The sequence below is a fragment of the Lepidochelys kempii genome, chromosome 2 (assembly GCF_965140265.1).
Source record: "Lepidochelys kempii isolate rLepKem1 chromosome 2, rLepKem1.hap2, whole genome shotgun sequence".
Classification (NCBI taxonomy): Eukaryota; Metazoa; Chordata; order Testudines; family Cheloniidae; genus Lepidochelys; species Lepidochelys kempii.
The window spans coordinates 75,950,592-75,964,989 of record NC_133257.1 but is presented as its reverse complement, the minus strand read 5'-3'; the positions used below and the strand labels follow the sequence as shown (position 1 = coordinate 75,964,989).

The following is a 14,398-nucleotide window of genomic DNA, read 5'->3' as shown; positions in this document are numbered from 1 at the left end:
GAAAGAACAGAGGAGTGCAGACACGGATCCGAGCGTTAAACCCTCAAGCTTTTTTGTCCTATGCAGTTCTCATTCATTGAACTTGGTGGTCAGTGATGCAGCCTCAGTTTCTAGTGAGGCTGCTGAATTTTTTAATGTAATTCAAAGCATCTATGTATTTTTCTCTGCATCAACTCATTGATGGCAAATTTTGAAGTAACATCTGGGAACATCCTCTCTGAAACCAAAACCACTGAGTGCCACATGATGGGAAAGTCAAGTGGAGGCAATAAAGCCTATCAAACACCAAATTGGGAAGATAGATGATGCCATAGTTGCCATTATGGAGGATAATGCTGTGACAGGAGCTGTTCGTGGGAGAACACTGGCAGAGAGAAATGGAATCACCAGAAACTTACATAACTTCAAATTTCTGTGTGGCTTAGTGTTGTTGCATGACATACCATTTGAAATAAATGTTGTAAGCAAGAGACTCCAAGGTGTTGACCTTGATATATCTGGAGCAATGGAATAACAAAGCAAAGTCAGACCTACAGTCTTACCGGCCAGATGAGGGATTTCAAAACGTTCTGAAGAGTGCACAGAAGTTGGCAGAGGAACTTCACACTGAAGCTATTTTCCCACCCATTCAAGAATACAAGAGTCACCGAAGAAGACCACATTTTGATTACAAGGCATGGGATAATCCCATAAGAGACCCCAAACAGCAATTCAAAGTTGAATTCTTTAACCAGGTGCTAGATTGTGCAATACAGTCAGTTGAAGAACGTTTCATGCAGCTCAAGGAACACAGCAGTATATTTGGGATGTTGTATGATATTCCAAAACTCCTCACTATACCTGAAGAAGACCTACACCAGCAATGCAGGGCACTAGAGACAGTGTTGACACATGATGACATATGCAATATTGATGCAAGTGATTTAGGTGATGAACTGAAAGCCCTTTCAAGACACATTTCAGCAGGATCAACTTCAAAGGCTGTTCTGGAATATATGTGCACAAATAAGATGACCACCCTCTTTCCAAATGCTTTTGTTGCTCTGTGCATACTTCTAACACTTCCTGTGACAGTTGCCAGTGGAGAATGCAGCTTCTCCAAGCTGAAGTTAGTAAAAACACATCCACGCTCCACAATGACACAGGAGAGGCTGGTCCGCCTTGCAACCATCTCAATAGAGCATGAGCTGGCCCAGACTGTGGACCTTCAGCAGGAAGCAGTTCAAATCTTTGCAGCCAAAAAGGCACGGAAAGCACCACGCTGATTATTCAAACAGATAAAAATGCCAGTGTTTATTATGCAGACAAGAAAAGTTACGTTTGCTGTTCAGGCATTTGAAAGTTAAGTGTTCCTTAAAATTTTTGAACAAGGCATTTTAAGTGGTTAGTTCTCCTTTATTGGGGTAGGTAGCAGAGCAGTATCATGAGAGGAGTAGAACAGGAAGAAGGCAGAATTGAGACCTTTCAAAGTTTTGGCTCAAGCGAGAGGGCATGGGGGCGTCATTTGAGCTCCCCGCCTCAGGTGTCAAAATTTTGTGGGCCGGCCCTGATCACAGCAGTCCGCACAGTAGACTTGCCCACTCCAAATTGTTTCCTGACTGACCGGTAGCAGGCAGGCATTGTAAGCTTCCATAGGGCTATCGCCACCTGCTTCTCAACTCAGGGCAGCTCTCATCTTGGTATTTCTGTGCTTCAGGGTGGGGGAATGCAACTCACAGAGTTCCAGGAAAGTGGCATTATGCATACGAAAGTTTTGCAGCCACTGTGAATCATCCCATACCTGCAAAACTATGTGGTCCCACCAGTCTGTGCTTGTTTGCCAGGCCCAGAATCGGCGTTCCAATGTATCAACCAGCCCCACTGCTGCCATGATGTCCCAATTGCCATTGCCCGTGCTTTCAGGAACGTCTGTGTCCATGTCCTCAATACAATCGTCCTCGTGCTGGTGTCTCTTAGCCCAGTTCTGCACATATTGCAGGATAATGCGCGAGGAGTTTACAATGCTCACAACAGCAGAGGTGAGCTGAGCGGGCTCCATGCTTGCCGTGGTATGGTGTCTGCACGGGAAACCCAGGAAAAAAGGCACAAAATGATTGTCCACTGTTGCTTTCACAGAGGGAGAGAGGGGCGACTGACGACATGTCCCCAAAACCACCCTTGACAATGTTTTTGCCCCATCACGCATTGGGAGCTTAACCCAGAATTCCAATGGGCAGTGGAGATTGAGGGAACTGTGGGATAGCTACCCACAGTGCACCACTCTGTAAGTCGATGCTAGCCACAGTATTGAGGACACACTCCACCGACTTAATGCGCTTAGTGGGGACATACACAATCGACTGTATAAAATCGATTTGTAAAAATCGACTTCTATAAAATCAACCTAATTTTGTAGTGTAGACATGCCCTTAGTTAACTGGAATTTTTGACTAACTGGCACCCCTTGTACCCCCAACATGCCGGATAAAAAAGCATTTACTGTATTGGTTTACAAAAACTTGGATTATTTTATAGCTATGGTAAAACTATGAACATCATCGTGTCCAGTGGTAAATAACGCCTACTCTGGTCTTTGATCAACTATTCCATTCGCTAATTACCTTGCAATGTACTCTGTATTACCTGCTTCTGAGACTGTATTTTGGGAGTTAAACTAGAAGATTTTGTGAAAGTGATCAGTGTAAAGTTATTTTGTTTCATCATCTTAAGTTAAATGTTTTAATGTTTTTCAAAATTTGACATAAAAAAGACCAGTTTTAACCAACTTTATTAAATACTCCCAAATGGTTTATATCAACCAAGTGGCTACTTTACCAGTACAGTAATCTCTATCCCTAATGAGGGAGGAAAGCCCTGTATTTAAAGACTTCAGTTCCCGTCTGCCTCCAAGGAGACTATTTCCCAGAGCAGTTATGAGCCAGCCCCTGGCTTCTCCCCTGCTCTGTATCCCCAACATGCTATAAAAACTCCATGACCTGCCTGTGCCACAACAACTGTTCTTCTGCATAGCCAGTAGATTAAAAGCTATGACCGGCATTAGCGGGTAGCAAACAGGGCAATGGCCCCACAAAACTGAGTTGCTCAGGCTTTGGCTTCAGACCCATGTGGCAGGATTCAGGCTTCAGCCCTGTGCAGCGGGGCTCAGGCTTTGGCTTCCTACCCTGAGCCCCAGTGACTGGTTTATTTTGGCAGACCCCCTGAAACTTGCTTGCAGCCCCTCAGAGGGCCTCAGCCTCCTGGTTGAAACTTGCTGTTTTAGGGGTCAAGTCCAATCCTTCCCATCTTACTTCATTAGAAGGGACCTAATTTTATACAGCTAACTTCCTATTCACTAAACTGGGCTCCAGCGTCCTCAAAGTTTGCTGTTAACTCAGATTATTAAGGTCTTCATCCTACAAGTTCTTGTACAAAGCATATAATGATGTGCAAGGTTGTTGTGCTCAAGTGTAAGTAGGACTATTTGTGGACTCAAGTAAGGTTAAATGTAGCCTTAGTCCTCCATGCTGAGAGGTAGTAAGCATCCTGTATGCCCACTCCCCTACTTTCATGTACATACAGTAAAAGTGGATTGCATATGCAGAGAACAGGTGACTCAAAAGAGACCTGGGTGTATATGTAATCATCAGTTAGCCCTTATTTTCCCCTCTTAGGTCTTATGCCTGCTACTAGGCAACAGAATTTTTGCAGCCAAGTCGTAGCTCATTTACTAATGAAGAATCAATTTCTTCTGTGCTCCTTGTTCTCCTCCTCATTATTTACTTTTTGTTTACATGCACAGCACTCTATATTTATACTGTGCAGGTTCAGACCCTTAGGCTATGTCTTCACTGCAAAAGAAAAAAGTTTTTTACATCAGGATAGCTAATTTGAGATGGCTATCTTGATGTAAAACCTTAGTGGAGAAAAGGCACAAGTGGAGGGCATAGAGTTGACCTTTACTACCCAATTCAAGGGAAAAACTACTGTGCCTTCTTTTCACTCAGACTTTGCATCAAGACAGCTATCTCACTGTAAAAAAACCACACCTTTTTAGCAGTGAGGATAAAGCCTGAGTGATTGAAAGGTACCTAAGCAACAATTGACAGAAAATGCAATGCCACATTCTTAGCGGTATTGTAGGCACAGGCGCTGATTCCATGGGTGCTCCAAGGCTGGAGCACCCACGGGGAAAAATTAGTGAGTGCTCTGCACCCATCGGCAGCCAAGCTCCCCACCCCACCCTACCTCCACCTCCTCCCCTGAGCGTGCCGCGTCCCCACTCCTGTGCCTACCTCCCAGCGCTTGTCACCGCCAAACAGCTGTAGCAAGGTCCAGGAGGGAGGGGGGAGGAGCGGGGACGTGGCACGCTCAGGGGAGGGGGCAGGGAAGAGGCGGGGCTGGGGCGGGGATTTAGGGAAGGAGTTGGAATGGGGGCACAAGGGGGTGGAGTTGGGGTGGGGACTTTGGGGAAGGGGTTGGAATGGGAATGGGAGCAGGAGGAGGCAGAGTTGGGGCAGGGACTTTGAGGAAGGGGTTGGAATGGGGGCAGGAGGGGGCAGGGCAACGGTCGAGTTGGGGCGGGGCCGGAGGCAGAGGGAGTCGAGCACCCACTGGCCCCAGTAGAATTCAGTGCCTATGATTTTAGGCTTATAATTCACAATCTAATGCTGACTTTACAAATTACACATGACTGAAGAGCAGATATAGCTTTGTAAAAGACATTCCTTCCTTACTCTTATTGACGACTTTCAGGTCCTGAAGTGCCCACCTATATGATATCTCTTCACGCCTTTGGATTTGCCAGTACTTTTTGGCAATATATGAGCTTCAAGTTCTTCCTGGCATCTAAGTAGAAGAAGAGATCAAGAGCTGAGGCAGTGAAGAGGACTCTTTTCTGTCACAATCTTGATATTTTAGGTGTTTCAATATATGTTTATATGTTGGTCTTGGCAACTATTGTGAGGCAAAGAGGAGGCAAGTGCAATCTTTTAACTACCATCATGGAAATTCCATGTTTCCCACTAAGATCATAACATTTCTTTAAACAAGTTGTTACAAATGCATTTAGCTTCAAGTATTCTGGTAGATTTGCCATTCTTATAGGGGTGATAGTAAAAATTACTTACCAAAAGGTTGGGTATCTGTTGTAGTTAACATTACAATTTATTCATGAGTCTGAATAAAACTTGACTGTTTTATTAAAATATTCATTAATCCATTTTATTCTATTTTAGTAGAAAGTGGCTGAAGTCTGAAATAAGTGTTTTTAGGATATCATTTAGATTATTCTTATTGTTAAATACTTGCAAACATAGGATCCAATTCTGCACCCATTAAATCAATTGGAATTCAATGGGTTTTTGTGTGATTTTCACACATACATGTATATAGATAGATAGATAATTTCAGTTTTTAATCCAATTTATAGAATTATATTTTATATGACCAAGCAGGTAGTTGTGTCGATTCTCCGATATCCATGCTTTCTGCAGATCACCAGCTCCTACACAGTATGCTATCCCACAAACTTCTCTGGTGAAAACATTACAGCCACCACAGAATTCTAAGAGACAGGCGCTTATAAGCGTAAAATAATTCTTGGAGGTTTTATTCCATATTTCAGTTTTGATTAGTTTTTACATATTTATTTTTATATCTGTGGGATATAAAATGAGACTATTTTAGAAAATGTTGCAAAGTGCACTGTACTCTAAAATGAGAATTTTTATTGCCTTGTAGGCTGGATCCAGTGTCCAAATGTGCTCTGTGTTTTCTCCTAGAAAGCATGCTAGGTCATCACATACAGTAGAACCCCTATTTTATGAACTAATTGGGATGGAGGAGTTCATAAAATTGAACATCTGAGAATTATAGTAGGTACAGTGCACAATTTAATTTATTAATCATTCAGTGTGTGCATAATGATTGGTAACCAGTGTATACAGTGAGCTAGTACAATCTTGCCAATGGACTGCATTACATCCTACAGTGCTATACGTGTGTAATATGCTATACTGTTGCAGTAGTCACTGTGAAATAAATAACTGATTTTCTTTTGTTTGAGACAACTGCATCAATTATTCTGATACTTTTCTTGTCTGATACTGAGGCATTTTCACCAGAGCATGGAATGGTTGATACACACATGCACTGAGTTTGTGTGGCCTCTGCTCACTGATTAAATACATACACATGTATGTTATTGATTGAGAGATAAAAATGGTTCATATAACTGGTTATTCATAAGATCAGTGTTCATTAAATCAGAATTCTACTGTAGAGCAAGAACAGATGGCCTGCAACAGGTGTACATGTTGCAGAAGCTTCAAAACCAGAAAATAGTGGGAACATTTCTTCTCTCTGCTCCAGCCTCTATACACTGCTCCATTGGGTTCAAGAAATATAAATGAGCTGCAAGAGGCCAGGGGAGAATTCCCCCAATACAGAAGCAGCTTAAGACTGATGTAAAGCATGGCAGTAGGAATAGACAAAGTGCTCAGCACTACAGAGATTCTGGGCTGCAGTTGAGTGCTCTGAGGGAACGGCACATTTATTTGACTTTGCATTCTGTAACATAAACATATAGCAAAATGTCTGTTGTGTTGGGGTGTTTACCTCACATATGCCATGAAAGGGTTAATATGGGCCTGATGGGCCAATTAACCTGCCTGCTCACACCTGAAGGGTGGGCCAGACCTACCTAGAAATAAAGCCCAGCTGGGGGAGAGCAGGGCTTGTTTCCATAAAGAGCTGAGTAGGCACAGTTATGAGAGAAGAAATTCAGAGAGTGGGAGGTGTTCCCTCTTGGAGGAGCTGCATGTCAGAAGGTGGAGAAGGGAAAAAACTAAACAGCTCCTCCAGAGGTGAGCTGGAGGCCTAGTTGAAGCTTTCCTGGAGTAAAGGGTGAAGTAGGCTGGAACCTACAAGGTAGAGTTGATTAAGATACAGGATAGTGTAAAGCAGTAGAGGCATGCTTGCAGTGAGGTGGCTGCTAGCTACCCTAGCTGGGCTGAAGGTTTGGTTTTTAGTACATGTTACTTAAGACTTTGGTGTGGGACTCTGTACAGTATTCTGGCTAGAGGGCCAAGATATACCTTTGGCTGTAATGCCCCAAAAGAATGAGGGGATGCAGTGAACCAAAGTATTGCAGTGCCCCCCACAACCAGGAGTGGGTTACTGAGATTTCTATGTATGCAAAACTTAAATTCCAGAACAAAACTCTAATGCACACAATTCTTCTCCTAGGTAGAGGATGAGAGAACACCTGTGGCTGTTGATCGCATTGGTGAGGCACTAGTCAAAGGCACACTGATGGATACAGTACCACATGCTGAAATAATAGGCAGCAGGGGAAAGCCTGCTACAAGTTAGAGCAGCCATGAGAAATGTTGTAACTTGCACTGAAGGCCACTTTGGGTTTCAGCCCCTTCTGACTGCTGGGTGGCACAAAGGTTGAATAAAGCCCCCTTCCTGGGACTATAGCTCTGTGCTGTATCTCTCAGGCAATGGAGCACAGATTCTGACCCACTGTGCTTTACATACAAGGCTAGGGGTGCCCTATGTCAAAGATGTTAGTAACTAATGACACCCTTTATTTTGTTCTTTCTTTCATATCATCACCAATAATAGAGGCAGGCCAAATTATGTCCTTAATTAAACTTGTGCACAAGTTTAAACTGATTGGAATTTATAAACACTTTTTCAAGATGTACTAGGAAAAACCGGATCTTTCCCTCTCTGCAATAACATGAATGAAAAGCAGAAAAATTTAGTCTTGAGGCATCCCATATGTGGTTTGAAACAGGGGTGCTGGAACAATTTTTATAGTGGGGGTGCTGAGAGTCATTGAATTGTAAATCCTGTGTATAATGAAACCACTTCAAGCCAGGGGGTACAGCAGAACCCCCAGCACCCTTAGTTCCAGCACTTATGTTTTTGATGTACCTTTTTCAGAATACAATAGTCCTGTCTTAGCAACTACAGAGAAAAATAAACAACGAGCAAGATTCACCTTCCCAAGTCTGCTTTCCACCATTCAAGTAGTGCAAAACAGACTCAAATCTAGCTTAAGCAGCTATCTAAGAATTCCTCTGCCAGGGGTATAGGGCTATTGAAATGGCTTCTATACCATGCCTAGCTTACAGCTGCCATTAGGGAGATGGTTTAAGGAAAAGCAAGCATATCCTAGCAGTTGTTACAGTTGCCATAATGACTTATTGGGGCATAAGGCAGCCTGAGTAAGCTGGAATAGTCTTTGGATCCTCAAGAGCCCTATATAGTAAAAGTTTTTAATAAAAGCTCATAGAAGGCTGCAAAATAAGATTTTTTTCCCCATTGAAACCTAATCAGCAAATTAATCTGTGCTACAAAGTGGTTTTGCCAGTTCTGTAGTGCAATTCTGTACCGATTCAAAAATCATTAAATCTGATTAAATACAATTAAAACTACATTTTTACAGTGTTGTAGAAGCCTTTCTTAAATTTTCATGCAAGCCAGTAGTAGTGTGGAAGAACTTACAAAAGGCAGCAGTTATATTTCTGGCTAGTATTCCTTGTCTCAACACAAGGAAATTTGATCTTCAGACATGGTGTCTTGGCTGCCTACACTCTCATCCATGCATTAGGATGTCAAAGTATATTCTGTCAGAAAGTGCAATTGACAGTTTCTAGGGTACAATTGTCCAGCAGAGACATGTTTAGACAAACTGCATAATACTGCAAATGATATCTCTTCTGCAATATCTGTCTCTAATAGCCATTCTGTATGGTTGCCATATGCCCCTTTACTCCAAATCAATTGTTGATTCCTGTAAGCTTAAAAGAAATGAATTGTCAATAAAGAAAAATAGTAGTTATAACAGCCAAGTCAGACTGTACTGCAGTGAGCATTTGAGAAACACATTAAGACCATATGATCGATATAATGAGATGTTGTTTTCCTTCTATTGTGAGTTAAGAAAAGTAAATTATTGTGATGAGGTTGTAAATAACACAAAAGCTGTTTTGAATTTTTTTAAAAAAACTTCCAAACCAGAAAAACAAGGTGAGGTATGTGAAGACAATGCACACACATATATCAGAGGTATACTGTATACAAGTGGTTTTTCAACCTCTTTACCAAGGAGGGCCGCATATGCAGCTCTTTATGTGTTATGTGGCCCTGAGGATGTCACACGGGCTGCAGCTGTGTGTTGATTGGTCCACAAGCAGCCTACGGGCCAGAGGTTGAGAACCACTGCTGTTTGCAAAGTAACTTAAAATAGACAATAGCAACCAGGGTATCAATAATAGATATTAAGTTTATCCACATGTGCCAAGGGAAAGATTATTTACAAAACCATGGGTAATCCTCTACCCATCTAAAGGTATGTTGCCTGGATTTTGGCAAACTCTGTCTGGGCCTTTAATGTGAAGCAAAAGTCAAAATAAGTCTATGCATGTAAATTAAGTCAATGGAGCTACACCAGCTTACATGAGTTGAGGATCTGACCCATTGTTTCTGCCTGAGAAACATCTGTGTGGAGAATAAGAAATATTCAAAGTACATGTGTCCCAGCTACATAATTTAGAAATAAGTAGATCAACATATGATTAACACCAGGAGCTAGAAATTGTTCATTAGTAATTGACCGAGTGTCATCTAATTACCTTTTTAAGAATGTCTATTCCACTGCTATATAATACCAATTTTCTATATGAGTAATAGCCAAGTTTTCATTGATTCAATTAGCTTTGGATCAGGCCTTATGAATGTATATACACACATGTGGGCAAAGAGACAGTCCCTTTGAATTTCATCTGTTAAGTGATTCTGTACAACTTAATATAGGACAACGTATATGTTCTGGCCTATTTCCTTTCACTGTAAGAAATAGCACATGTACAGGAAAAGACACTGTACTGAACATGACATTTAAGCTGTTTTCCTCTAAACAGCAGCTGACTTTGCTAGCCCTCAATAAACCTCAGTGCTGAAAGAGCCCCTCTGTCTGCCTGCCATTAAATACTAGTGCTCTCAATGTCACATCACATACCCACTACAAATGGTGAAAGTTATTTGAGTAAAAATGTTTGTCCAATAACAGCCTTTTAGCTAAATCAAAAATGCTTTTAATATTCAATTTTTTTTAACAAAAGGAGAAACAAAAAGTAAAATCAGCTTTCTTGATTTTGGGGGAGGGGGGGTTGGTTTTTCATATGGGAGGCATTTGATTTTCTTTCTTCTGGCTTCTCCTTTAAAAAATGGCTGAAAATCCTATTTCCCACTCCCCCACAATAAAAAAATTTTTTTTCCAAAAATCAAAAATTTTAAAATTTTAATAGTTCCTGAAAAATTGAAAATAACAATTAGTCCATTTAAAATCTGTCAAATGAAAATAGTTTCAAAATTTGACTTAATTTTGCTCTTTCAACCAGCTTTACTACTCACTATCTGATTTGCCTGCCACTATTGTATGAAATTCTGCCCTTCCCTCCACCCCAATTCAACAGTATCAGTATATGAAGCAGCCTAAGGTGCAGTAGAGAGAGGGCACAGTGGAATTGTCCCGGCCACTGAAGCAAGGGGTGGTGGACGAACACAAAAACATATGCCTCATCACTTCCCAAATACCGAGTATGACATTTTAGCATTAAAGTATTTCCAAAATACACAAAGTACTATTCAGTCAATCAAAACTAGTGTAAACAAAATACATATTGGAACACACAAGAAACCAGTCTCCTTACCTGTTGTCTTCAGACATGGACTCCCAGAATGCTCCACCTTCCAGTGTCTTCTGGGAGCATCTCCTTTTTCTTTCTCTTCCCCTCAGGGGTCCTGAGTGCAGAGGATTCTGCCTGCACTCCCTTCCCAGTGGTAATGAAGAGGGTCCTGTTGGGGTGAAAGAGAACAGACCTCATACTCACCCTTATTTCCAACAGGGTTACCGGAACCGCACTGTATGAACTTGGCCACCTGGAGGGATTACATTTCCCAGCAACCTGCTTTCTTGGCTAGAGCCCAGTTGGGGACTACCACAAACCAGCCTTTTCCATTCCAGCTCAATGTGCTAATGCAACTCTAGTCTTGAGCTCTGAAGTCAGTCAAGAACATAGGCCCTCTCACTAACCTCAGAATGCTCCTTCATTGCTGCTACTTCTCATCAGTGACCCTGTCCCAGGAAAACTTGGAACAAAGTAGTACTGGACAGGAGTTGTTCCCTCATACACCCTGCCTAAAGAGCTGGTATCATAGGCACCAAACTCCGTGGGTGCTCCGAGGCTGGAGCACCCATAGGACAAAATAGTGGGTGCTCAGAACCCACCGGCAGCCCTGTGGTTCAGCTTCTCCCCCTCCCCCCAGCACCTTCCACCCACTGGGATCAGCTGTTCAGCGGCATGCAGGAGGTGCTGGGGGGGGAGTGGGGGCAGGAAAAGGCAGGGGGAGAGAGCAAGAAGGGGTGGAGTGCGGGGGTTGGTGGAAGAAGTGGAGTGGGAGCAGGGCCTGGGGCATAGCGGAGCACCCCCAGGAAATCAGGAAGTCAGCACTTCTGGCTGGTATAGTCAATTAGAGTCCATAATATGGTAAATGGTTGTAAGAAAAGCAAGGGAAAAGACAGCCTCAGCAAAAAAACTATAAGAAAAACCCGAAGACCCTGTCTGTACTAGTCTTCAAGTTTAAATCAAACATGACAATGGGGAAATAACAACAGACTTGGATATCCTCTGAGGTATAGTTCTATTGGTGGGGTCTGTCAAAAAAAATTCTATAGTTTAAAATTTGTCTAAGAGTTGTAAAATTGGCAAGAATCTCTGACCTTATGCCCAAACCTATGATAAGCAAATATTTTAATTTTTATTTCTTTACTATATGGTTGAAATAAAAATTCAGTGTTATCATTAGGAATGTACTGAGACAAAATATATCGGAAGGACAGAACAGGTCATGCAGGGGGGAATGGCACTATAGGTGAAAGAAAATGTAGAATCAAATGAAATAAAAATCTTAAATGAATCCATATGTTCCGTAGAATCTCTATGGATAGTAATTCCATGTTCTAATAAGAATATAACAGTAGGGATCTATTATCGACCACCTGACCAGGACAGTGATAGTGACGATGAAATGCTAAGGGAGATTAGAGAGGCTATCAAAATAAAAAACTCAATAATAGTGGGGGATTTCAATTATCCCCGTATTGACTGGGTACATGTCACCTCAGGATGAAATGCAGAGACAAAATTTCTCGTTACTTTAAATGACTGCTTCTTGGAGCAGCTGGTACAGAAACCCACAAGGGGAGAGGCCACTCTCAATCTATTCCTGAGTGGAGCGCAGGATCTGGTCCAAGAGGTAACTATAACAGGACCACTTGGAAATAGTGACTATAATATAATAACATTTAACACTCCTGTGGTGGGAAGAACACCTCAACAGCCCAACACTGTGGCATTTAATTTCAGAAAGGGGAACTATTCAAAAATGAGGAGGTTAGTTAAACAGAAATTAAAAGGTACAGTGACTAGAGTGAAATCCCTGCAAGTTGCATGGATGCTTTTCAAAGACATCATAATAGAGGCTCAACTTAAATGTATACCCCAAATTAAAAAACACAGTAAAAGAACTAAAAAAGAGCCACCGAGGCTTAACATCCATGTAAAGAAGAAGTGAGAGATAAAAAGACATCTTTTAAAAAATGGAAGTCAAATCCTAGTGAGGTACATGGAAAGGAGCATAAACACTGCCAAATTAAATGTAAAAATGTAATAAGAAAAGCCAAAAAGGAGTTTGAAGAACAGCTAGCCAAAAACTCAAAAGGTAATAACAAAATGTTTAAGTACATCAGAAGCAGGAAGCCTGCTAAACAACCAGTGGGGCCCCTGGACAATTGAGATACAAAAGGAGCACTTAAAGACGATAAAGTCATCGCAGAGAAACTACAATGAATTATTTGCTTCAGTCTTCACGGCTGAGGATGTTAGGGAGATTCCCAAACCTGAGCTGTCTTTTGTAGGTGACAAATTTGAGGAATTGTCACAGATTGAAGTGTCACTAGAGGAGGTTTTGGAATTAATTGAGAAACTTAACAATAACAAGTCACCGGGACCAGATGGCATTCACCCAAGAGTTCTGAAAGAACTCAAATGTGAAATTGCGGAACTATTTACTATGGTTTGTAATCTGTCCTTTAAATCAGCTACTGTACCCAATGACTGGAAGGTAGCTAATGTAACGCCAATATTTAAGAAGGGCTCTTGAGGTGATCCTGGCAATTACAGACCAGTAAGTCTAACGTCAGTACCGGGCAAATTAGTTGAAACAATAGTCAAGAATAAAATTGTCAGACACATAGAAGAACATAAATTGTTGCGCAAAAGTCAACATGGTTTCTGTAAAGGGAGATCTTGTTTTACTAATCTATTAGAGTTCTTTGAGGGGGTCAACAAGCATGTGGACAAGGAGGATCTAGTGGACATAGTGTACTTAGATTTCCAGAAAGCCTTTGACAAGGTCCCTCACCAAAGGTTCTTATGCAAATTAAGTTGTCATGGGATAAGAGGGAAGATCCTTTCATGGATTGAGAACTGGTTAAAAGACAGGGAACAAAGGGTAGGAATAAATGGTAAATTTTCAGAATGGAGAGAGGTAACTAGTGGTGTTCCCCACAGGTCAGTCCTAGGACCAATCCTATTCAACTTATTCATAAATGATCTGGAGAAAGGGGTAAACAGTGAGGTGGAAAAGTTTGCAGATAATACTAAACTGCTCAAGATAGTTAAGATCAAAGCAGACTGTGAAGAACTTCAAAAAGATCTCACAAAACTAAGTGATTGGGCAACAAAATAGCAAATGAAATTTATTGTGGATAAATGTAAAGTAATGCACACTGGAAAAAATAACCCCAACTACACATACAATATGATGGGGGCTAATTTAGCTACAACTAATCAGGAGAAAGATCTTGGAGTCATCGTGGATAGTTCTCTGAAGACGTCCACACAGTGTGAAGTGGCAGTCAAAAAAGAAAACAGGATGTTAGGAATCATTTAAAAAGGGATAGAGAATAAGACAGAGAATATCTTATTGCTCTTATATAAATCCATGGTACACCCACATCTTGAATACTGTGTACAGATGTGGTCCCCTCATCTCAAAAAAGATATACTGGCATTAGAAAAGGTTCAGAAAAGGTCAACTAAAATGATTAGGGGTTTGGAATGGGTCCCATATGAGGAGAGATTAAAGAGGCTAGGACTTTTCAGCTTGGAAAAGAGGAGACTAAGGGGGGATATGATAGAGGTATATAAAATCATGAGTGGTGTGGAGAAAGTGAATCAGGAAAAGTTATTTACTTGTTCCAATAATATAAGAACTAGGGGCCATGAAATGAAATGAATGGGTAGCAGGTTTAAAACAAATAAAAGGAAGTTCTTCACTC

The 14,398-nt window shown here is 41.4% G+C and overlaps 1 long non-coding RNA gene across 1 annotated transcript in view; it reads right to left on the bottom strand.

Annotated features, from left to right (window-relative positions):
• Window positions 1–1,265: 1,265 nt before the first annotated feature.
• The window catches only part of LOC140906742 (uncharacterized), a 31,192-nt gene continuing 18,059 nt past the window's right edge, over window positions 1,266–14,398 (bottom strand). Inside the window, exons 3-5 of the long non-coding RNA XR_012157226.1 lie at window positions 10,707–10,851; window positions 4,713–4,824; window positions 1,266–2,057 (exon numbers count right to left, since the gene is read on the bottom strand). This is a non-coding gene — a long non-coding RNA (uncharacterized lncRNA). The remainder of the gene's footprint in view (window positions 2,058–4,712; window positions 4,825–10,706; window positions 10,852–14,398) is intronic.